The sequence below is a fragment of the Rhinolophus ferrumequinum genome, chromosome 7 (genome assembly GCF_004115265.2).
Source record: "Rhinolophus ferrumequinum isolate MPI-CBG mRhiFer1 chromosome 7, mRhiFer1_v1.p, whole genome shotgun sequence".
In the NCBI taxonomy this organism is placed as follows: domain Eukaryota; kingdom Metazoa; phylum Chordata; class Mammalia; order Chiroptera; family Rhinolophidae; genus Rhinolophus; species Rhinolophus ferrumequinum.
The window spans coordinates 98,620,585-98,645,747 of record NC_046290.1 but is presented as its reverse complement, the minus strand read 5'-3'; the positions used below and the strand labels follow the sequence as shown (position 1 = coordinate 98,645,747).

At 43.0% G+C, this 25,163-nt stretch overlaps 1 protein-coding gene across 5 annotated transcripts in view; it reads left to right on the top strand.

The window, feature by feature from the left end:
• CALN1 (calneuron 1) overlaps positions 1 to 25,163 on the top strand; it is a 656,133-nt gene that overhangs the window by 120,132 nt on the left and 510,838 nt on the right. Inside the window, exon 1 of one of the 5 annotated variants that reach the window (XM_033110568.1) lies at positions 18,367 to 18,382. The exons of 3 other annotated variants lie outside the window; for them this stretch is intronic. The gene's annotated coding sequence lies outside the window, so the exon portion shown is untranslated. Of the gene's footprint in view, positions 1 to 18,366; positions 18,383 to 18,604; positions 19,270 to 25,163 lie in introns of those variants that run through there. One more of the 5 variants, XM_033110565.1, reaches the window with a different exon arrangement.

Below are 25,163 nucleotides of genomic sequence, written 5' to 3'. Positions count from 1 at the left end.
TATTTTATTCTTTTTGCTGCAATTGCAAAAGGAATTTTTTTTTTCCTGAGATTTCATTCTTAATATATAGGAATCAAATGGACTTTTGTACGTTGATTTTGTAGCCGGCCACATTACTGTATTCGTTGATTGTTTCTAATAGCGTTTTGGTGGAGTCTTTAGAGTGTTCTACACATAGCATTATGTCATCTGCAAAGAGTGATAATTTAACTACCTCATTCCCAATGTGGATGCCTTTTATTTCTTTCTCTTGCCTGATTGCTCTGGCAAGGACTTCCAACACTGTGTTGAAATGCAGAGGTGATAGGGGACAGCCCTGTCATGTTCCTGAACGCAGAGCAAAGGGCTTCAGTTTTTCACCATTAATTACAAGATTGGCTGAGGGCTTCTCATATATGGCCTTTATTATGTTAAGGTATTTTCCTTCTATACCTATTTTATTAAGTGTTTTAATCATAAATGGATGTTGTATCTTGCCAAATGCTTTTTCTGCATCAATTGATATAATCATATGATTTTTGTCCTTTATTTTCTTTATGTGATGTATCACAGTGATGGATTTGTGTATGTTGAACCATCCTTGTGCCCCGGGGATGAACCCCACTTGGTTGTGATGAATCATCTTTTTAATGCATTGTTGTATTCGATTTGCTAGAATTTTGTTTAGGATTTTTGCATCTGTATTCATCAGAGATATTAGTCTGTAGTTTTCTTTTTTGTGTTGTCCTTACCAGGTTTTGGTGTCAGGGTAATGTTGGCCTCATAAAATGAGTTAGGGAGTAGTGTCTCTTCTTCAATTTTTTGGAAGAGTTTGAGCAGGATTGGTACTAGATCCTCTGTGAAGGTTTGGTAGAATTCACTAGTGAAGCCATCTTGTCCCGAACTTTTGCTTTTGGGAAGGTTTTGGATAACAGATTAAATTTCCGTACTGGTGATCAGTCTGTTTAGATTTTCCAGTTCTTCATGGGTCAGCCTAGGAAGGCTATATGTTTCTAAGAACTTGTCCATTTCTTCTAGATTATTGAATTTGGTGGCATATAGTCCTTCATAGTATTCTTGGATGATCCCTTTTATTTCTGTGGCATCCGTGATAACTTCCCTTTTGTCATTTCTGATTTTGCTTAGTAGTGTCTTCTCTCTTTTTATCTTAGTGAGCCTAGCCAAAGGTTTGTCAATTTTGTTAATCTTTTCAAAGAAGCAGCTCTTTGTCACATTAATTTTTTCTATTGTCTTTGTTCTCTATTTCATTTAGTTCTGCTCTGATTTTTATTATTTCCTTTCTTCTGCTCACCTTACGTTTCATTTGTTCTTCTTTTCCTATTACTTTAAGGTGTAACGTGAGGTTCTTTATTTGGGATTTTTCTTGTTTCTTGAGATAGGCCTGAAATGATATAAATTTCCCTCTTAAAACTGCTTTTGCTGCATCCCCAAAATTTGGTAGGATGTATTTTCATTGTCATTTCTTTCTATGCATCTTTTGATCTCTCCTCTAATTTCTTCTTTGACCCAGTCGTTCTTTAAATGTATGTTGTTTAATCTCCATGTATTTGTTTATTTTCTTGCTTTCTTTTTGCAGTTTATATCCAATTTCAAAGCCTTGTGATCAGAGAATATGCTTGGTATGATTTCAATCTTCTTAAATTTGCTGAGGTTGGTTTTATGTCCCAGTATATGGTCTATCCTTGAGAATGTTCCATGTACACTAGAAAAAAATGTGTAGTCTGATATTTTAGGATGAAGTGCTCTATAAATGTCAATTACGTCCATTTCATCTAATGTGTCATTTATGGCTGCTATTTCGTTATTTATTTTCTATTTGGATGATATATCCATAGCTGTCAATGATGAATTTCGGTCCCCAGTATAATTGTGTTTTGGTCAATTTCTCCCTTTAGTTCTGTTAGTAGTTGCTTGGTATATTTCGGTGCTCCCTGATTGGGGGAATAAATATTGATGACTGTTATGTCTTCTTGTTATATAGTCCCCTTTATCATTACAAAATGTTCATCTTTGTCTGTTGTTATCTTTTTCACCCTGAAGTCTGTTTCATCTGATATCATTATGGCTACACCTGATTTACTCTGGATACCATTTTCTTGGAGTGTCAATTTCCACCCTTTCACTTTGAGTCTATGCTTGTCCTTGTAGCTCAGATGTGTCTCTTGGACACAGCATATGGTTGGGTTTAGTTTTTTGATCCAATCTGCTACTGTGTGGCTTTTTATTGGTGAGTTCAGTCCATTTACATTTAGCGTGATTATTGACATGTGAGGATTTCTTATCATTCCATCTTTAGTTTTCTGGTAAGATTGTGTCTCCATGGTTTCTTTGCCTTTTTGTTTTTGTGTATTATTTCTGTGTGGTGGTGTTCTATGATGTTTCCCTATGTTTCTTTTTTTATTAGATTATATATTTCAGTTCTGGATATTTTTTGAGTGGTTACCATTAAGTTTATGTAAAACAAAGTTTGATATTTAGAGTATTCCATTTTCTTCAGCACTTTTACTTTCTCCATTCCCATATTCAGGTTCAGGTCTTTACTCTCCCCCTTTTTATGTTTTGGTTGCCACAAATTGTCCCTTTTGATGGTGGTCGAACAGCCTCCTTTAGTATTTCGTGTAGTGCAGGTCATGTACTAGAAAATTCCCTCAGCTTTTGTATGTCTGGAAAGGTCTTTATTCCTCCTTCATATCTAAAGGATATCTTTCCTGGGTATATTATTCTTTGCTCATAATTTCTGTCTTTCAATAGTTTCAATATTTGGTACCACACCCTCCTGGTTTGTAGAGTTCCTGCTGAAAAATCTGATGATAAAGAGCTTTTTCCAATTTGGATCAAAATGGCGGCGTGAGGTGAGCCTCTGTAGAGCTCCCCTGGAATTTACAACTAATCGAACAACAATAACTCCACAAAGGACTCCCGGCACAACATACAGGCAAGATGAAGAGGCCCACTACTTAATTCACCTAAAGGTGTGCGAATCATGCGACTGGGTGAGGAGGGAAGGGAGAAGTGCGGAGACGGAGCCACGCGGACAGGTGCAGGACGCAGACCTACCTCAGTGCTCCGAGCTCACTGCATCCCGGAACTACCGGAGATGCGGGAGAGGGAAGAACTCGGACTGCTAGGGCTCCGCTTATGGCCCACAGGGCTGAGGGGGCAGCATATAACACAGCTGAACCCAAGCTCACGGTAGAAACCTCGGAGAAAAGACTGAGGGAAGAAGGCTGAAAACAGTGATTTAAGCCCTTACCGCTGAGCAGAAAATGGAATCAATCCTGAGGCACTGAGACTAGCCGCCCCCTCCCTACCATCCCAGAGTTCACCCCTCCCCATCTGCCTGATGCTAGAAGTGGAACAGTAGCAGTGTCAGATCAGAACAACAGAATATTTGTTGTTCTGAGAAATGTGGACCGCAGACACAGATTCGCAGCCCAACTAGTTCTGGCAGAGGGGAGGGAGCTGTGGAAGCAGGAACGGCTGTGGTGGTGGTCGCCGCCATTGCTCTGGGCCACCTCTCACAACTCACCCAGCCCCTGGCCCCACCGATCTGGGCGGATCCCTGCAGGAGTAAACAGAACTGCTGAAAAATACAGGCTCTGAATCTGGTGCAGGAAGTGCTTTGGAACTTCAAAAGCTCTCCGCATACCCATATGGGCACTGCACCCTGTGACCCAAGCGAACTATTAACAGAGGAGAAGCCCATCTCCCAGGGAATTCCCCCATTGTGTGACAAATTGGAATAGTGCAGAGAAAACATAGCACTACCTTGTGAGAGAAATAAAAAGCTGCAGTCGGAGAGAAAATAAAACATTCTACCAACAAGTACTGGAAAACAAAAGAAAGACCTCTTCCTATCAACCTATTGCAGAACCCACTCCTATAGATGTCTAGGAAGAGAAATAATCAATCAGTAATTGCCAAGAATAACCAAGGCAACAAGATAGCTCAGAAAGAAAGTGAAAAGTCTCCAGAAAAGGAACTTAAAGATATGGAAATATGTGACTTAAACAACAGAGAATTCAAGATTGCTGTTCTGAAAAAACTCAACGAGATTCAAGAAAACACAGAAAGGCAGTTTAATGAACTCAGAAACACAATCAAAGAACAATATGAGCATTTTACGGAAGAGATTGAAAATTTAAAAAAGAACCAAATAGAATTTCTGGAGAATAAGAACTCAATAGAAGAAATTAAGAATGAAATAACCAGTTAAGTAGTAGAGTTGACCAGATGGAGGAAAGAATCAGTGACATCGAAGATACAAACCTGGAAATGACACGGATGGAAGAAGAAAGAGACTTGAGACTTAAAAGAAATGAAAGAACTCTACAAGATCTTTCTGACTCCATCTGAAAGAGCAATGTAAGAATAATGGGCAAACCAGAAGGAAAAGAAAGAGAGAAAGGAACAGAGAATATATTTAAACAAATTGTTGATGAGAACTTCCCAAACTTGTGGACAGAACTGGATCCTTGCATCCAAGAAGCAAATAGAACACCTAAGTACCTCAATCCCAACAGGCCTTCTCCAAGGCACATTGTATTGAAGCTGTTTAAATTCAAGACAAAGAAAGAATCCTCAAGGCAGCCAGGGAACAGAAGACGGTAACCTACAAAGGAAAGCCCATTAGATTATCATCAGATTTCTCAGCAGAAACTCTAAAAGCCAGGAGGGAGTGGAACCAAATATTCAAACTATTGAAAGAGAGAAATTATGAGCCAATAATAATGTATCCAGCAAAGATATCCTTTAGATATGAAGGAGGAATAAAGACCTTTCCAGACATACAGAAGCTGAGAGAATTTTCTAATACACGAACTGCACTATAAGAAATACTAAGGGAGGCTCTTCGACCACCATAAACAGGGACAATTTGTGGCAACCAAAACATAAAAAGGAGGAGAGTAAAGGCCTGAACCGGATATGGGAATGGAGAAAGTAAGCGTGCTAAAGAAAATGGAATACTCTAAATATCAAACATTCTTTTACTTAAACTTAAGGGTAACCACTCAAGAAAAATCCAGAAATGAAATATACTGTAATAAAAGAAGAAACAGATAAACATCATAGAATACCACCACATAGAAATAATACACAACAACAAAAAATAATACACAACAACAATGGAGACACAGCCTTACCAGAAAACTAAAGATAGAATGATAGGAAATCTTCACATATCAATAATCACCTTAAATGTAAATGAACTGAACTCATCAATAAAAAGGCACAGAGTAGCAGATAGGATCAGAAAACTAAACCCAACCATATGCTGTGTCCAAGAGACACATCTCACCTACAAGGACAAGCATAGACTCAAAGTGAAAGGGTGGAAATTGACACTCCAAGAAAATGGTATCCAGAGTAAATCAGGTGTAGCCATAATGATATCAGATGAAACAGACTTCAGGGTGAAAAATACAACAAGACAAAAGATGGACATTTCATAATGGTAAAGGGGACTATACAACAAGAAGACATAACAGTCATCAATATTTATGCCCCCAATCATGAAATATACCAAGCAACTACTAACAGAACTAAAGGGAGAAATTGACCAAAACACAATCATACTAGGGGACCTAAATACATCACTGACAGCTATGGATAGATCATCCAAACAGAAAATAAATAATGAAATAGCAGCCCTAAATGACACAGTAGATGAAATGGACATAATTGACATATATAGAGCACTTCACCCTAAACATCAGACTATACATTCTTTTCTAGTGTACAAGGAACATTCTCAAGAGTAGACCATATATTGGGACATAAAATCAGCCTAAGCAAATTTAAGAAGATTGAAATCATACCAAGCATATTCTTTGATCACAAGGCTTTGACATTGGATACCAACTGCAAAAAGAAAGCAGGGAAAGCACAAACACATGGAGATTAAACAACATACTTTTAAAGAACGACTGGGTCAAAGAAGAAATTAGAGGAGAGATCAAAAGATGCATAGAAAGAAATGACAATGAAAATACATCCTACCAAAATTTTGGGGATGCAGCAAAAGCAGTTTTAAGAGGGAAATTTATATCATTACAGTCCTATCTCAGGAAACAAGAAAAATCCCAAATAAATAAACTTTTGTTACTACTTAAAGAACTAGAAAGAGAAGAACAAACGAAATCCAAGGTCAACAGAAGAAAGGAAAGAACAAAAATCAGAGCAGAGCTAAATGAAATAGAGAACAAAAAGACAATAGAAAAAATTAATGTGACAAAGAGCTGGTTCTTTGAAAAGATTAACAAAATTGACAAACCGTTGGCTAGACTCATTAAGATAAAAAGAGAGAAGACACTAATTAACAAAATCAGAAATGAAAAAGGGGAAGTTATCACGGATATTACAGAAATACACAGGATCATCCAAGAATCTATGAAGGACTATATGCCACCAAATTCAATAACCTAGAAGAAATGGACAAGTTCTTAGAAACATATAGCCTTCCAAGGCTGAACCATGAAGAACTGGAAAATCTAAACAGACTGATCACCAGTAACGAAATTGAATCAGTCATCCAAAACATTCCCAAAAGCAAAAGTTCAGGACAAGATGGCTTCACTAGTGAATTCTACCAAACCTTCACAGAGGATCTAGTACCAATCCTGCTCAAACTCTTCCAAAAAATTGAAGAAGAGACAGTACTCCCTAACTCATTTTATGAGGCCAACATTACCCTGACACCAAAACCTGGTAAGGACAACACAAAAAAAGAAAACCACAGACCAATATCTCTGATGAATGCAGATGCAAAAATCCTAAACAAAATTCTAGCAAATCGAATACAACAATGCATTAAAAAGATGATTCATCACGACCCAGTGGGGTTCATCCCCGGGGCACAAGTATGATTCAACATACAGAAATCCATCAATGTGATACATCACATAAAGAAAATAAAGGACAAAAATCATATGATTATATCAATTGATGAAGAAAAAGCTTTTGGCAAGATACAACATCCATTTATGATTAAAACACTTAATAAAATAGGTATAGAAGGAAAATACCTTAACATAATAAAGGTCATATATGAGAAGCCCTCAGCTAATCTCATAATTAATGGTGAGAAACTGAAGCTCTTTGCTCTGCGTTCAGGAACATGACAGGGCTGTCCCCTATCACCTCTGCTTTTCAACATAGTGTTGGAAGTCCTTGCCAGAGCAATCAGGCAAGAGAAAGAAATAAAAGGCATCCACATTGGGAATGAAGAAGTTAAATTATCACTCTTTGCAGATGACATGATGCTATCTATATATCAAAAAGCTATTAGAAACAATCAACAAATGCAGTAAAGTTGTTGGCGGCAAAATCAACATACAAAAGTCCATTGCATTCCTATATACTAACAATGAAATCTCAGAAAAAGAAATACAAACAAACAATTCCTTTTGCAGTTGCAGCAAAAAGAATAAAATACCTAGGAATAAACTTAACCAAGGATGTGAAGGATCTATATGCTGAAAAATATAAGTCATTTTTGAAAGAAATTGAAGAAGACACAAAGAAATGGAAAGACTTTCCGTGCTCATGGATGGGAAGAATCAACATAATCAAAATGGCCATATTACCCAAAGCAATATACAGATTTTATGCAATCGCCATCAAAATCCCAATGGCACATTTTTAAAGAAATAGAACAAAAAATCATCAGGTTTGTCTGGAACCACAAAAGACCCCCAATAGCCAAAACAATTTTAAGAAAAAAGAACAATACTGGAGGTATCACACTCCCTGACTTTAGCTTGTACTACAGGGCTACAATAATCGAAACAGCATGGTATTGGCAGAAAAAGAGACTCATAGGCCAATGGAATAGAATTGAGAACCCAGAAATAAAACCACATAAACATGGACAGATAATTTTTGACAAAGAAGCTAAAAACATACAATGGAGGAAAGACAGCCTCTTCAGCTCCAACAGCTTCTTGGTGGAGTCTTTAGGGTTCTCTATATATAGTATCATATCATCTGCATACAATGATAACTTTACTTCCTCCTTACCAATCTGGATGCCTTTTATTTCTTTTTCTTGTCTGATTGCTGTGGCAAGAACTTCCAGCACTATGTTGAATAGAAGCGGAGATAGTGGGCAACCTTGCCTTGTTCCTGATCTTAGGGAGAATGGTTTTAGCTTTTCCCCATTGACTATGATGTTAGCTGTGGGTTTGTCATATATGGCCTTTATTATGTTGAGATATGATCCCTCTATTCCCACTTTCTTAAGGGTTTTTATCATAAATGGCTGTTGGATTTTATCAAATGCTTTTTCTGCATCTATTGATATGATCATGTGCTTTTTATTTTTCATTTTGTTAATGTGGTGTATCACATTAATTGATTTGCGGATGTTGAACCACCCTTGCATACCAGGGATGAATCCCACTTGATCATGGTGTATGATCTTTTTAATGTATTGCTGAATTCTGTTCGCTAATATTTTGTTGAGGATTTTTGCATCTATGTTCATTAGAGATATCGGCCTGTAGTTTTCTTTTTTTGTGGTGTCTTTGTCTGATTTTGGGATCAGGGTGATAGTGGCTTCGTAAAAAGTGTTTGGGAGTCTTCCCTCCGTCTGGAATTTTTGGAAGAGGTAGAGGAGAATAGGTGATAATACTTTTTTGAACGTTTTGTAAAATTCACCTGGTCCAGGGCTTTTGTTTGTTGGGAGATTGTTGTTTACTGATTCAATTTCCGTGGTGGTAATCAGTCTATTCAGGTTTTCTGTTTCTTCTTGAGTTAGCCTTGGAAGGTTGTACGCCTCTAGAAAATTGTCCATTTCTTCCAGATTGTCAAATTTGTTGGCATATAGTTGCTCATAGTAATTTCTTAAAATTTTTTGTATTTCTGTGGTGTCCATTGTCATTTCTCCTCTTTCATTTCTGATTTTATTAATTTGGGTCCTCTCTTTTTTTAATGAGTCTGGCTAAAGGTTTGTCAATTTTGTTAATCTTCTCTAAGAACCAACTCTTGGATTCATTGATCTTTTGTATTGTTTTTCGGGTTTCTATTTCATTTATTTCTGCTCTGATCTTTATTATCTCCTTCCTTGTGCTCCCTTTGGGCTTATTTTGCTGTTCTTTTTCCAGATCCCTTAAGTGTGAAGATAAACTGTTGATTAGTGATGTTTCTTGTTTCTTTAGGTAGGCCTGCAATGCTATGAATTTCCCTCTTAGGACTGCTTTCGCGGCATCCCATAGATTTTGGGTCGTCGTGTTTTCATTTTCGTTTGTCTCGAGATATCTTTTGATTTCTTCCTTGATCTCCTGCTTGACCCATTCATTATTTAGTAATATGTTATTCAGCCTCCATGAATTGGTGTGTCTTCCAGTTTTTTTCCTGTAGTTCATTTCTAATTTCATAGCACTGTGGTCAGAGAAGACAATTGGTATGATTTCAATTTTCTTAAATTTATCAAGACTTGTTTTGTGACCTAACATATGGTCTATCTTGGAAAATGTTCCATATGCGCTTGAGAAGAACGTGTATTCTGCAGCTTTTGGGTGCAATGCTCTGAAAATTTCGATTAAATCCAAGTGGTCCAATGTGTCATTTAAGGCTGCTGTTTCCATATTGATTTTCTATCTGGAAGACCTGTCCCTTGTTGTCAGAAATGTGTTGAAGTCCCCTACTATGATAGTGTTACTGTTGATCTCTGTGTTTATTTCAGTCAATATCTGTTTTATATATTTAGGTGTTCCTATGTTGAGTGCATAGATGTTTACTAAGGTTATGTCCTCTTGTCGGATCGATCCCTTTATTATTATATAGTGCCCATCTTTGTCTTTTAATAGGTTCTTCATTTTAAAGTCTATTTTGTCAGATATAAGTATTGCAACTCCAGTTTTTTTCTCATTTCCATTTGCTTGATATATCTTACTCCAACCCTTCACTTTCAGCCTGTGTGTGTCTTTTGATCTGAGGTGAGTCTCTTGTATACAGCATATACAAGGGTCTTGCTTTCTTATCCAGTCAGCCACCCTATGTCTCTTGATTGGAGCACTTAATCCGTTTACATTTAAAGTGATTATTGATAGATACATAGTTATTGCCATTTTTAAATTTGTAGTTAGGTTGTTTTCATCTTTCTTCTATTTACAGAAGTCCTTTTAGTATTTCTTGCAATGCTGGCTTGGTGGTAATAAATTCCTTTAGCTTATTCTTTTCTGGGAAGCTCTTTATCTCTCCATAAACTTTCAATGATAGCCTTGCTAGATAAAGCAATCTAGGTTGTAGGCCTTTGTTTTCCATCACTTTGAGTATCTCCTGCCACTCCCTCCTGGCCTTCAATGTTTCTGTAGAAAAGTCATTTGATAGTCTTATGGGAGTTCCTTTGTATGCAACCCTGTGTCTTTCTCTTGCTGCTTTTTAGGAGTCTCTCTTTATCTTTAACCTTTGCCATTTTAACTATAATGTGTCTTGGTGTGGGCCCATTTGTGTTTATTCTGGTTGGAACTCTCTGCACTTCCTGGGCTTGTATGTTGGTTTCCTTCATCAGGTTAGGGAAGTTTTCGGACATTATTACTTCAAATATGTTCTCAATCCCTTGCTTCCTCTCTTCAGCTTCTGGTATTCCTATGATGCGCATGTTGTTGCACTTGATGTTATCCCAGAGGTCTCTTAAACTGTCTTCATTGTTTTTTATTCCTTTTTCTTTCTGTTGTTCTGTTTTGGTGATCTCTGCTAACTTGTCTTCTAAGTCGCTGATTCGATCTCTGCTTCATCTAACCTGCTGGTAATTCCTTCAAATGAGTTCTTTATTTCAGTAATTGTGTTCTTTAGTTTTAACTGTTTGTTCATTATGATTTCTACATCCTTCTTTATGTCATCTCTAAGCTCCTTAAACATTCTTATCATCAGTGTTCTGAAGTCTTGTGTCTGATACGTTGGTTACCTCTGTTTCATTTGGTTCCATTTCAGGAGGTTTCTTCTCTTCTTTTATTTGGGACATGTTTCTTTGTTTCCCCATTCTGGCTGACTGTCTGTGTTTGCTTCGACATATTAGGTAGATCCCCTAGAGTTCTTAATTCTTGCTGCATTATCTTATGTAGTATGTGTCCTTTATATTTGACTTGCATCACTCCATTCTTCTCCTCTCCAAAGGTGACTCTTGTGTTGTGTATATTGTCCTGTTCAAGAAGATCTTTAATTGCTTTTCGCTTGTGAGTAGGTGGGGTTAACTCCTAGGCTGACTAGTTGTGAGACGTGGCTCTGCTCACCGCAGGGTGTTCTGCTGCGTGAGGGCTGAGCACTTAAATGTGGTTTGGCCTCTATGGGGTCTTATGCCTGTAGAGAATTCCGTCTGGGTGTGTCACTTATAGGTCAAACCTGGTAGTACTCTGGTTTGGTCTGGAGTTGGCCCCTGGGTATGTTGAATCTTGTGCCTCTTAAGCTGAGCCCTGGTAGGGCAATTTCAGAACAAAGCAAATCACCAAGGACAACAACAACAACAACAACAAAGAAAAAATCAAATACATTCACACATGAAAACAATCGACAACCCCCACTCAACACAGGCAAAGATATGAAAGATATAAAGACAAAACAACACAAAACAAAACAAAAAGCAGCGCCAGTCTTGGCTTAAGCCCACCAAGTAATCTCCAGGTTGTCCTCTGCTATACCAAAGAGTCCTCTGCGTATGGTGCGGGCAGAGCCAGTCACCTGGTGCCCAGAGTGACGTTGGGACAGCAGATTTAGATGCGTGGGGCTGAGGGGTCTGGATGGTAGTTTCTACAAAGTCAGTGCAGTTTCTGCCCTTGCCTGCAGATATGCACACTGAGAGTAGCACCACCAGCCCTGTGTCCATTTCTCCTGAGTCTTAGGGCCCTTCTTCCGTGTGTGTGTGTGTGTGTGTGTGTGTGTGTGTGTGTGTATGTGTGTGGCAGGCGGGAGATTTCTGAGCTGCTGAAAGCCCAGAGCTGCATCTGCCACTTACTGCTGATCCCTGGGAGTGCCTCCGCAGTTGTAATTGCCCTGCCCTAGGCAGGCCAGAAAGGGTGAGGGCTAGGGATGGAGGGGTCTTCTCTCTCCCATCCCAGCCGTGTCACACTCTTCCCACAGGCCAGAAAAGGTGATGGCTGGGGGTGGAGGAGCCTCTTCTCTCCTAGCCCTGCAAAAATCACACTCTTCCCAGCCTCTTCCCTGGGTCAGAGCTGCATGCCTGTCTTCCCAGAGCCTGAGCACTAAGGCTCCTCTGTAATCTGACACTACTCCTCAGTTCAGGGGCCAGTTTAAGTCTCTGGAAGGGCGGGGGTAGGATTGGAAGAGTGGGGGGAGGGGCCCAGGTATGGAGCTTGTGTCCTTTGTCCGGCCTAGGGCCCAATTGGAGGTCTCAGCTGAGGTTATTGCCTCAAATGCTGCATATGCTGCCCCCTCGACGGGAGAGATCAGCTGTGGGACGCAGGGAAAGAGTCCACCTCCTGGCTTTTGTGTTCTCTGTTCTGTCCTGGGATTCCCTGCTTCTCTGCAGCTGCGGATGCTGGCCATGTTGCCACTGCCACAGATGCGAGCCGCGTCTCCACTCCGCTCCCTTCACTCTTCCCCTGCTTGCCCAATTTTCCCACCTTCAAGTAATCCTTTCACAAGTCTCTTAGCTGTTCTGTATGATGAGCAGAGAGTCCTTTGATGGGTTATAGATGTCCTGTTTGTGATAAGATCCGGAAGAGAACTCAAAAAGTGCGCCCCGTTGCCGCCATTCCTATGACGTCACCTTGATTCCATTTTATTATTGGCTAAGACAAGTCTTTGAGTATTTTTTCCAGAAAAAGTTAAAAAGCCATTTATTTTCTCACCCTTTTCTTTGGAAGATATTTTTCTATTACTTTCATACGTGATAGCTACCTAACTGAATGTGTAAGTACTGGAGGAGATCATTTTACAATCTAAGTTTTTTGGTTCATTTTTCTTCTGTGATCTAGTGTTACATACAACTCCTGGAGTCAAACTTGATTTTATTCCTTTGTTGATAACTTGTCCTTTCTTTGTTAATAACTTGAATTTTTCTTAATCCTGGACATTAAAAGAATTATCAGTATATATGCCAATATAATCTCTTTTTATTAATAATCCTGTAACAAAGTGAACCCTTAGGGTTGTTTTTTTTTTTGGCAATGTGTTATTTTTCTTGTAGGTATGCACTATATATTTATTGCTTTGACATAAAATAAATACAGGGCATTTTTTCTCATGTTTTAAAATATTAAACCAATATCAAAATATTTGTTGTAGAACATTCATATAAAGTATATCTAAAAATTAGATGTCCCCCTAATACTGATTTTCCAGAGTTAGTCAGGTAACAGGTAGCATTCTGATTATATTCTGTGCAGATAGATTATATATGTATTGATGCTACATACAAGCTTTCTTTTTTAAAAATGGTATCGTACACATTATTTTACAATTTGATTTTTGCACTTTACAGCATAGTTAGAACATCTTTCCAAGTTAACAAATTTTTCCGGTTATCTATTGCTGCATAACAAATCATCCCAAAATGAAGTGGCTTAAAGTAACAATTTAGTACTATTTCTTTTAGTCTGTGGCTCAGGAATTCAGACAGGGCACAGTGGAGGTGCTACAATATATGGAACTTCAGCTGGAATGACTCTTACAGTAGGTGCTAGAATAGCTGGGGACTGGTCAGACCTCTCTCTTTCTCCCTCCTCCTTCCTTTCTCTCTCTCTTTCTCCCCTACCCCCATCTCCTTCCCTTCACACAGCCTCTGCATACTGGTAGTTTGGGGCTGCTTCACAGTATGGTGGCCTCCGGGTAATTGGACTTCTTAAATGTTGGTTCAGGGCTCCAACAGTGTTCAGGGACAGGAAATGAAAGCTTCCAGTTTCTGAGGTCGTAGGGCTGGAAACTGGCAGAAAATAACCTTTTTATTCTATTAAAGAAGTAACAGATCCTGTCCAAGTTTAAGGTTAGAGAGATATAGATACCAACTCTTGAAGAGAGAGAATTTGGGGCCATATTTAATTCATCATAGTCAAAAATTATGTACATTCTTCCAATCTGAAAAATAGCCAGAAAAATCCCAAAGCTTCAAAAAGTCTCATCTCCCTGTGACACCAGGCTTGGCTTGAGGCCCTGGATCTGTTCATCTAAAGCAGGTCCATGTGGATGAGGCTCCTTGGGTGAAGTTCTCAATTTGAAGATCTGTGAACTAAAGAGACAAGTTATTTCCTTCCTCCTCTCCCCTAAACACCTAACATATACCAGTGAGGCAATAGACACCCCATTCAATAAGGGAGGTATTTCTGGTAGCAGTCACTGATTAATAGCAATTCTGAAATCCATCTGGGGACATGTCATCAGTTCCTTAATTAGGGCCCGATCCTGCTTTTGGGGAATGATTCTTTGCTCTGGGCTCACCTTTTGGGCTCTTGGTTCCACTCTCTGAGTCATTTTCCCTCTTCTGTTAGAAATGGCCTGTTTACAGCCTGTTTATTGCCTCTTGGATTGGGGATCCAGAGGCCTCCTTTTGTTTTGTACTGTCTTTCTCCCTTCAGTCCCTAGCTAGTATACTTTCTTTAAAAACATTGAAGTCTTCTTGTGATTCAAATTGTAATGACCCATTAGACAAAAGCCATATTTATAAATCTATAAACATGAGCCTTTTTTTATCTTCAGCCTCCAGTGAGGCTGTTGAGGGACCACATCTCTAAGATCCTTAGAAGCTCTTTTTATTCTTTCAGGTTCAGGTGTACAAAATAACGTAATAGTTAGACATTTACCCCCCTCACAAAGTGGTAACCCCTCTCCCAATCTACTACCCCTCTGGCATCGTATATAGTTGTTATACTTCCATTGACTGTATTCCCTACGCTGTACTCCACATCCCGTGACTATATATATATATTAAATTGTAGTTGACATTCATTGTTATTCAGCTTCAACTTCAGGTGTACAGTGCAGTGATCAGGCATCTACACCATCCATAAAGGGGTCTCTCTAATAAGACAAGTGCCCATCAGATTCCCTACAAAATCTTTACATTATTGATTACATTCCCCAAAGCGACTTTCGTACCCCCGTGGCCCTCTTGTGGTTACCGATTGTGCTTTCTAAACCCCTCACCTTCTCCCTCATCCCCACCACCCTCCCAGCTAGCAACCTCTGTTTTTCCTCTGTATCTCTGAGATTGTTTCTGATTAGTTTGTTCATTTACTCTATTCTTTAGATTACACATATAAGTGAGATCATATGGTATTTGTCTTTCTCCGTCTGACTTATTTCACTTAACGTAATGTTCTCTAGGTCCAACCATACCGTAGCAAATGGTAAGATTCCATTCTTCTTTGTGGCTGTGTTTATTGTAGCGCTATTCACAATAGCCAAGACTCAAAAACTCTTTTAAGCATGCCATCAATATGTGTGAGGTGTTAACAAAGGATCTTACAGCCCCATCCTTAACTTAGTCTTTATCCAGAGACTATAGTTTATTGCCCTGGATTTGAAGTTTTTGCCTGGAGATACCAGAATGAGAGTTATCCTTTCTGACCCAGGAAGTCCTTTCCTGGTTCTTTCCATTTCCTCTAAATTCTATTCCACCCCCGCCAAACAAAACAAAATAAACGTTTCTTCTTTAATTCTCCTCTGCTTGTCTTTTAGCATAGGCATCTAGAAAAACTCATTTGGCACTTGCTGCATTCAACTTAGAAATGTCCCTAGTCGGATTCATGAGTTTATTAGGTATTCTTTCCATTTGTCGCATTATTACAGGCCACAGTTTTGCTAACTGTCCTGTGAGTACAGAACTCAAGTGCTCTTTTCTCCAGCTTCCACGAACAGTTTCCTTGGTATCCTTCAAATCTTTTCCAAGAATCTTCCTGAGGCCCTTGCAGCTTTTGCTAACAGTCTTTCAAGGCATTTCTAGCTTCCGCCCATTGTCCAACCCCATAGCCAGTGTTTTAAGTTTTTGTTACAGCAGCATTCTGCTTTCAGATACCAAATTTTGTTCTCATTACCTGTTGCTGCCTAACAAACCACTCTGAAACCTCTTGCCACAAAGTTGAGAATGTGCCTTGGAATGTGCATTCTATACTCTGTATTTTGATGGAATGCATGGAAAACTTTATCTTTTAGCATATACTTGCTCAAATGATTTTTATTTTTATGACTATTTCTATTCAGAATACAACAGACCCCTTCATCACTCTCTACCCTTGGCTGTTTTGGGCACTGGAAATAGGTATATTTGCTGGAGGTAAAACAGAAGAAGGAAGACTAGGAGAAGGGAAGAGGTAAAGGCAAGAGTAACGTTGGCCATGTCAAAAAATGATTACCAGGTGGTAAAATAGCAATAGTCCAGGTGTGTGATTTGTGTACCTCTGATCTCTATAGCTAGAGGCAGGTAGACAAAGTTAATGCTCACTCCTACGGAGCTGTTTCCTGGAGGGCTGAATTATTCTGGGTTAAAGAGAGTACTTAGGCTAAATCCAGCTACAAATGCACTATAAAGGGAAGTTGCTTCTACCCATTTTGTTCTATGCTGTTTTGAGCTTCCATTCTGACAACTGGTGCAAGATTTTCTTTGGCATTTTAATATGAAGGAGCTGACACATTTTGAACCTTAATAAATATATTGTGAACAAATGAATAAAAGTTAGAGCAAGGGTATCAGGGCCTCTGAAACTGCAACTCCCTTAACCTGTCTCAAAATTGTCATAGAGGGTGAGAACTGGGAAAACTGCATTTGACATGCTCACCCAAGTCTGTCATCTGGCTTCTATAGTTTTTGAGGTCTCCTGGGCTTAGTAGCCTTGATTTTCCCCCCCAAGGTAATGTCTTTGAGATGTGTCAATTACTTACTAATAATGACAACAGCCAACATTTGTTGAAGCTTATTTTATGCCTGGAACTGAGTTAGCTGAGGGAACTGCTATTCATGTTACCATATTTAATCTTTACAACCACCTTATGGGGTAAATACCAGAATCATTCCCATTTTACAGATGAGGTCAGTTGAGATTTAGAGAGAACAAACAACTTACCCAAATTAATACAGGCATACGTGAGGGCAGATAACTTCCACCAGAAGTGTCCAGCCCTGGTTAAATGGTGACCCATGCATTCTATCATGTGTATATAGACTTGCCAAGGGGCTTCGGTGACCCAGTTACCATCCAGAAAGTTTCAAACAATTGCTTAGAGAAGCAACAGATTGTTAGATGATGCAACTTTCATCCACACTAAGAGATCAGAGGGAAAGATCATCCTGAGATCCCCCAAATCTATTAGTTCATCTCCCCATGACACTTCATGGAAAACCCTGGAAATACCTTCAGTGCACATCTTTGAATATGTACATAAGACTCAGCTGCCAGGGGTTCAAGAAAGTTATTAGATAATTTGGAGGTAGGACTGGTACAAGAAAAAATAGTACTAATACAGGGGAGCAAATGCTAAATGACAAAAGTGTGGTACCCACGATGAGTGCTACAGGGACTCAGGAACCACACCCAGCTGCAAGCCAGGAGGTGCCCATGAGGAGGGGACCTGATTAATTTGTGCCACACTCCCTTGGCAGTGTCAGTGCCCACACTCCCTTGGCAGCTGTAACAGCCAGCAGAGAGGTGATCGCTGAGATGTTGGATGAGATGCTTGTGACAGTATTGCCTGCTTCATTCTTGATCTGTGTAAGAATTTTTATGCTATATCTTTTCTTTGATTCGGGGAATTGGAGGCATCTGAGCTCGTGAGCAGTCTTTCTGCCACTAGAGTGGGCGAGAAATGGCGGACCGTGGAAAGGGGGGTGCTGTAAGGAAACACTAGCCTGCTCCACCCAGTTGGGTTGTTCCTTCGCCCTTGGCACACCCAGGGAGGAGCAGAAAGGAACTGGCAGGCCTTGACTTTGTCTAAGGGGCAGTCTGAGCTCCATCTCGCTATTTTGATTTTGATTTTTACTTGACAACACAAACCTTTGTTGCACTGTGTATTCTGTCAACTTCTGGGCACACGAGAGGCAAACAAGTGGGGATCAGGAAAGGTGACTGGAGACTCTAAGCTAGTGTGCTGCCCTGTAGGCTTGGGGCAAAAGAGAAAAAGGGTCTGTCTGCGAATGGACTTGGCAGATAGTCATCGAGATTTGTAGCTCACACCTGTGTCGAAGCGCCCTCTGCCCCTCATCAAATCTATTATTTGACCTTGGAAGGAGAAGTGGGAGCAAACCACGTGTTTTCAGGACCCAGGGGAGCGGGATGAGAGGGTGGCAGGCGGTGGCCGAAGACAGGCTTCGCTAGATAGCGGTAGTGGTGGCACGCCGAATTCTCCATCTCCTCCACCGGTTTTGGCCGCCCCGGCACGAACGCAGGTGTGATTGTGGCCCAGGGGTGAGGGCGCCGGGGATGAAGTAGTTAAGGTGAGGGTCGCCTGGGTGAGTTATCCAATACCGAGGAACAGCAGTTTGCCGGAGTTAACGTGGGCTGCTTCTTTGGGGAGGAAAGGAAGCAGGACAGTCGGCCAAGCTTCAGCTCGCCCCCCGCGTGTGCCTGTGTGTGCGCGCGCTAGTATGAGTGCGCGCGCGCCGAGGCGTTCCTCAGGTTGCGCTGCCTGGAAACCGAGGGAGCTATTGGCGAAGCGCCGGAGTGGGGGCGGGGGCTCCCCAGCCCTCGGAGAAGCGGGGCGCGGGCGGCCGAGGCGAGCCCTGAACCCCGGCTCCCGGCGCGGGCGAAGGCAGAGCGGGGCGGGCGCTGAGGGCGGCCTCCAGGCTCTGGGGGGCCCGCCCGGGAGGAGCTGGGGAGGAGGCCGGAGCTACATGGAGTTTCTAGGGCGCGCAACTCCGGCGGGGCCTCGGCCACTGGGCTCCGGGGCGCAGCGAGGCAGCCGCGCACATGGGCTGAGCCCGCGCGCCGGGGCTCTGCACGGCCAGCGGGAGCGAGAGGGGTAGAAGAGCGCGCCGTGCCGGGGTGCGGGGCAAGCGTCCCCAGACGGGAGCCGAGGACAAGGACAGGGAAGCACGCGCCCAGATCGCGCTCGGAGCCGACGAGGGGCTCGCGCCGGCCCGGCGCGCGCTTGGGGAGCGGCCCGGGGCGCCGTGGGAGCCGGCGGCAGCGAGGATGCCGGCGCGGGGACGCGGCTGCTGGCTGGGGGTGTGAGCGTGCGGCCAAGCGCTGCCCGCCGGCGCCCGCATCAGCGTCGCCCCCTCCCTGCGGGCCTCTGAGGAAGCCCCCCGCGCCGCGCAGAGGAGCCTCGGAACCCGGGCTTGGGGGCTGTGGGCCCGTGCGGCCGGCCCCGGCCCAGCGAGAGGTGAGTGCTCCCGCCCGCTCTCTCCCACCCATAGTCCCTCCTTCGCCTCCCGCCTCGGTCCTCGCCCCTCTCCGTGGTGCCCAAAGCCCGCGGCTTTCGCGAGTCCCTGTCCCCGGAGTGGGCGGTCGGGCGGCGGACAACGCCTCCCATACCTGTTGGCCTGGGCAAAGGGCACCTCAGCTCTCCCGAGCCACCGTGCTCCCCCGTGGGGTGGCTCCTGGACGCCCTCCCTGGGGCGTGGGTCTAGGGAAGGGTCGCGGGTGTCCCACTCGCTTGTCCCGGAGCTGTGCGGGCTGCAGGCTGGAAGCCGGGAGCCCGGGAGGTGGGAAGGAAAGGGAGGACAGGAGAGCCGCCACCGCAGCCCAGGTGGGAGAGCAGCACGGCTTCTAGGTCTTCGGGAAGCCGAGAGTCATGGCGATCGCTCGAGGCGAGAGGCAGAATTCCCTCCACCTCCAGCCCCCAGAGCGGGCTGCTTGCCTTTCTGAGCGCACGCTCCTCGCAGCCACCCGCCCGGGATCCGGGGCCCTGCGGAGTGCGGGATAACTGGCGAGGTCTCCGGCAGCCCAGCCTGGAACTTGGCTGCAGCTCCTCTGGCCCCCGGGCCCCAAGCAGCTCCGATGGTTCGGCGCCTGGGCAGTTTAGGTTGAAACGCGCGTTCCAGCCTCTCCGGACTGGCGCGATGGGGAGTGAACTTCTTTAGACTTGGCCTGAGGGCCCCTAGGCAGCAGCAGGTAGTTCTGGGGCCGGGATGGGGGCTAGAGCGAGCGGGGAACGCCTCACACCGACCGGGTGGATGGTGGTGCACAGCCTGCATGGAGGGCTCCGTTTTTGCCTTCTAGGCGCCAGCCACGTGCGTCCTCTGCCCCCACCCGCAGGAGTATTTCCCACTGCTCTTTTTTTTCCCCTTTAGGGAGGGGTATGTGAGGAAGGCACCTTCCTTGCCATCGGTTTGAAGCCCTTAGGCCAGGTGAACAGGTGACTGCAGTTCCTTAGGTGCCAGGACTGGGAGCATCATCCCCAGGCCCTGAGCCTGTTTTTCACAGAAAAGGAGACTTCCCTGGGCTTAGGGAATAGCAGCTCGGTGCTGACTGTGTGGCTGTGTTGGGTCGTGAAGTCTGATTAGTGTTAATAATAACTAATTTTACAGTGAGTAAGAGCAGCCTCGTGAGAAAGGTGAGGTGACCTCTAGAAGAATGGTTAGATTCCTGCCCTCTATGTCCAGACACACCCAGCATGTGTGCAAATGCGAAAACTCAACTCTCAGAATTTCCATGTTCTGCTTCTTTAACTGCTGACTTTCAGTCAAAAAGACTGAAAGTCTTTTTCAATTCAGGCAGCAGAGCTTTGGAAGGGGTTTTAAAGCCATTTGGTGTGAAATTGTCTTGAGGCTAGAGCAGGACAGTTTTTCTTTCTTTCTTCTTCTTCTTTTTTAAATCAAAGCCAAACACCAGTTCTCCTTTTTGGCTTGGTGGTTTTTATTTCATCTTTGTGGGATGGAAGGAAATGTTGGGACAAGAAGAAGGAAGTGTTCGTGGAGTCCCAATTTTATTTGCTACTTGTTTATTTGAGGCTTTGACCGAAGCCTCGATGGCAACTGAGATCTCCCCTGCGCTGGCAGCGCTGGGGACACCGAGTTTAGGGTTCATTCCTGGGTGCCAGGAGCTGCACACTTGGCTAGTCCCTTAGGCAGTCGGTGGTGGCCCCATGGATGCCCCTGGGTTGCCTTCCCCCAGTGGCCTGCCCTGCTGGAAGCCTGGCAGCGTGGCCTCCCCTTCGGAGTTCACTGCAGACCTGTGGTTTTGTGTCTCTAGCTGCCTGAGAACGGCTATGTTTACTGAGAACCTGGTCCACGACACTGAAGTTGGTTATTGGATATATCCAAGTGGAGTAATGAAAACAAAACTCTGGAAATCCAATCCCTAGGATGTTTTATTGGAGGAGTGCTAAATCCTCTTAGAATTGTTCACCAAGATCACCTTTGTCTGAACTCTGAACATAACCACTGCCAGTAACCAGGCCTTCAGTGAGGGTGCTTTTTTAGAAAGAACATAATTTAATTCAGCTGGTTCTGTGGAGAAAATGATGGGCAAAACTTGATGAAGACACACCACTCCTTTTCTTCTCTAAGAGGTGGTGGGGATTGGGGTGGAATGAGGGTGTGTGTAACAGCTGCTTGTGTAAGTTTGCCATTTATCTCCACTGTGGGAGCCTTCTGGTCAGTGCTTAATATCGGGCAGGGTTGGGCTCCCATCTAGAAATTTCTTTTCCATAGCGAGTGGCAGTGAGCTCCTAGGTCACCAGCCAGGGAGAGAGGTGTCTGTGCGCTGCTTGCTTCCTGAGCCTGCAGTCCAGGCTTTGCCCGCCCACTGCACTATGGACAGTCTATGCAGTGCTCCTTGGGTGGCAGAAGGGGGCGCTAATTCTTACATTGGGAGGAATTCTGGGGACTGGGATAGAACTTTGGACATTTAAGGTCTTTGAAGACCCCCTTAATTCAGATTTCTGAGCCCCTACTTGGCGTGAGACACTTTCACACGTTTGAGCTCACATAATCCTCATTTTTCATATTTGGAAACTGATGCCACTGGAGGGTAAATGACTTTCTTGGGGCTGCTTAGCTTGTGGGTAAGAGGTAGAGTTATGGTTTGATTCCAAGAGGCTACGCTTTCTTGTTCTAAGTCCAGGGTTCTTTCCACACTGCTGCTTAGGATCTGAAGAGTATTTTAGTAACCTTTGACCTTCAGTGCCTCTTTTAAAGTCAGACCCATAGTGGGTGCCCTGTCTGTGTTTGCTGAGCGAATCTAGGTCAGCGTCTCATTCCTCATTTCTGACGAGGAACCTCGGGCAAAGGAGGAGCTGGGCGTTGTGCAGTGGGTCAGGAGAGGAGGCCCTGCGCCCCGGCAGAGGCCCACACTCCAGCCACGTGAGGTTCTACCCAGATTGGTTTGATTATAGGCTGCAGCTTCTTTGTTTGTTTGCATGTTCCCTATCTATGCCCACATTAGTGGGTGGCATCTTTGCCCTTCAGTTGAGGCTTAAACTAATGTCAGAGAATCTGAAATATCCTTTCATGATGGGGAACCATTCAGCAGTGCAATGAGCAGTAGTCTCCGATGCTTGTTAAAACCGTGTGTGTCCTGGCTCTCAAGCAATGAAACCATCCTCCAGGATGGCAGAGCCTAGGCCGATCTCTTGGCCACTCAGTTTGAGGGTAATTCTGAGAGTGGTTAAAAAGGAGAAAAATGAAAACACAATTAGGGTTTTTAAAGTGAATTATGTTTTTAATTATTTAAACAGAATCATCTAACAAATGGTTAGTTAATACATCATCTAACAAAAATGTATTCAATGCCTGTTATGTGGTACGGTATTGAGATGAATATGACATAGCGCCTGTCATCAAAAAATTCACAGATGAGTGGTGAAGGCAGACCATGTGTTAGGGGTACACGTTTGTGAGCAGAGACTGCATGCATCTAGCGTAGGATGTGAGTGATGTCTGAGCTGAGCTTAAAAGGTGATTATGAAGTGGTCACCCTTAAATGGGTATTTCAGTGCGAAGGAAATAGGGTGGGCACCGGGTGAAAGGTGAGAAAACATATAGAAAATATGAGGAAGCAGTTGGTAGCTTGGAGTTCTGGTGCTTAAAGGTTGAGGCAGGGAGTGACAAGAGAAGAGGCTGGAATGATAGATGGGAGCCTTTAGTCAGGGCCAGGGACTCAGCATTTCGCTGTTAGGGGGCAGGCAGCATGGTCCAATTTGAGTTTTAGGTAATTCTGGTAGGGGACCTTGTGGAGAACGGATTTGGCAGTGAGAACACCAGAGGTGTGAATACCAGTGAGGCGGCTGGTGCTGAGGCTGTCATGGGGTGTGGAGCAGAAGAGATGGACTGGGCAAACATTCAGGAGAATTGCCAGTTAGGGTTCTTGGCTTGCAAGCAACAGAAGCCAGCTATGGCTAACAACTAAAGCAAACAGAGAAAGTATTCCCAGACTGATGGGAACTCAGAGGGCTGAAGGCACGTCCGAAGAGCCAGGCTTGGAGCAGACAGGAATTAGGCAGTTGAGGGGATCTTCGTGGTGGGAACTGCCTACAGTTTCTCTCAGGTGATACTATGGAAGCAAATGATCTCCAGCCTTTTCCTGTGTCAACAACACCATCCTCATCATCACTGTCATTGTCATCATCATGGTATTGTTCTGCTACCTTCGGAATGCTCAGAGGACATGTCCGCTTGGCATAGCTTTGGGTCTTACCTAGGAGCAGTTTTTCTGAAAGGTCATTGGAAAGAGGAGAGCCAGCTTTCTGAAAGGAAACTGGGATGACGTTGCTGAAAGACGGTGACTTAGAGTTGGACAGGCCCTCCATAGGAGGGACAGTTGGCGAGACTTACTGATTCATTGATGTAGGAGTAGGAGACAGGGAAAGGTATGATGTGACCACTGGGTTTCTAATTTAGGTAATGGGGTGGATCAACAAGATGAAAGTGTGGCCAAGACTAAATCATTCTTTTTATCCCACTGGCAGGGCTGTGGGCAGCTCTCTGTGATCAGGCTGCCTGAGAAGGTGACGGCTTATTTTATAGTCTCTTTAAGGGGCCATGCTGCTGTCAGTAAGGCCAGTTGAACTAATTACTTTATGTCATTCCCCACAAACCTGGATACTTTGAAAACGTTTTCATTCGTTCAACCAATATTTATTATGCATCTCTGGCGTAGGTACTGGGGAACGTGCTAAATTAGACAGGTAGCGGTGGTATGCTCAGATTCTAGTGGTGTCAGGCAATAAAAAAATAAAAATAGAAAATAAAATTAGATGATGCAATAGAGACAGATGCAGTGGCTCCTTCAGATTGGGTGGTCAAGAAAGTTATCACTGAGGAGCCATATTGAAGCTGGGTTAGTTGGGGGGACGATCTGGAGAAGAACTTCCAGGCAGTGTGAGCATCCAGTGCAAAGGTCCTGAGGTAGGAACAAGAACAGGAAGAAGGCTGGTGTGGCAGCAGAGGAGTTCAGAGAACCTGGATAGTTCATGGGGTGAGTAGGAGCTCGGAGGTTACCCTGTAGAGTTTGAGTTTGATACTGAGTTTGATAGAAGCTGCTGGAGGGTTTTAAACGGGAGAGTAAAATGATTTAAATTTTGTTTTCAAAAGATCATACTGGCAGCTGTGCATTCTGTACACCCTATCTTGGTACAGTAAAGCGAGTCTATCCATTAGGTTGCTGCAAAAGTAATTGCGGTTTAAAAGGTTGAAAAAAAAGCAAAACCGCAATTACTTTTGCACCAACCTAATGTTAGCATGTAAAATGAAATGTGCGATGTTTAAGAGTAACAGATGGAGAGAAAATGCTATGGTGACCTTAATTTAGTGGTTTCGAATGTACCAATTAAATGTGGGTACAGATAAAACCATATTTCTAGTATGATTTCAGTTTTGTTTAAAAACTTGGTGTAGAAGAATAATGGAAATAAATGGACTGAAAATGTTCACACTGCTTGTCCAAAGATGGCGTTTTGAACGATTTTCATTTTTTGAAAATGACTGCATATTTCTTTTATAATCACAAAGAATTGTTTTAAAATACAGACCATAAATGTCTTGAATGGGGTGTTGTGAGAACTATTATCTACTAAACACTTTTTCCTACCATTTTATTTCTGGAAATTTTAATGTCAAAAACCTGTTGTCCTGGTTGGGAAAGAAATTAGGATGCTTATTTTGGACCCACTGCCCCAATGGGTAGCTCTTTGTTTTATTCTTAAAAATATTTTTAGTGATGAAAGCAAACATTTTTTTAAAGGAATTAAAGAAATACAGAAATGTTACATAAAAAATGAAAGTACCTTTCTGCACTCTCATTCCCCAGACCATTAACATTTCCGTACATATGTTG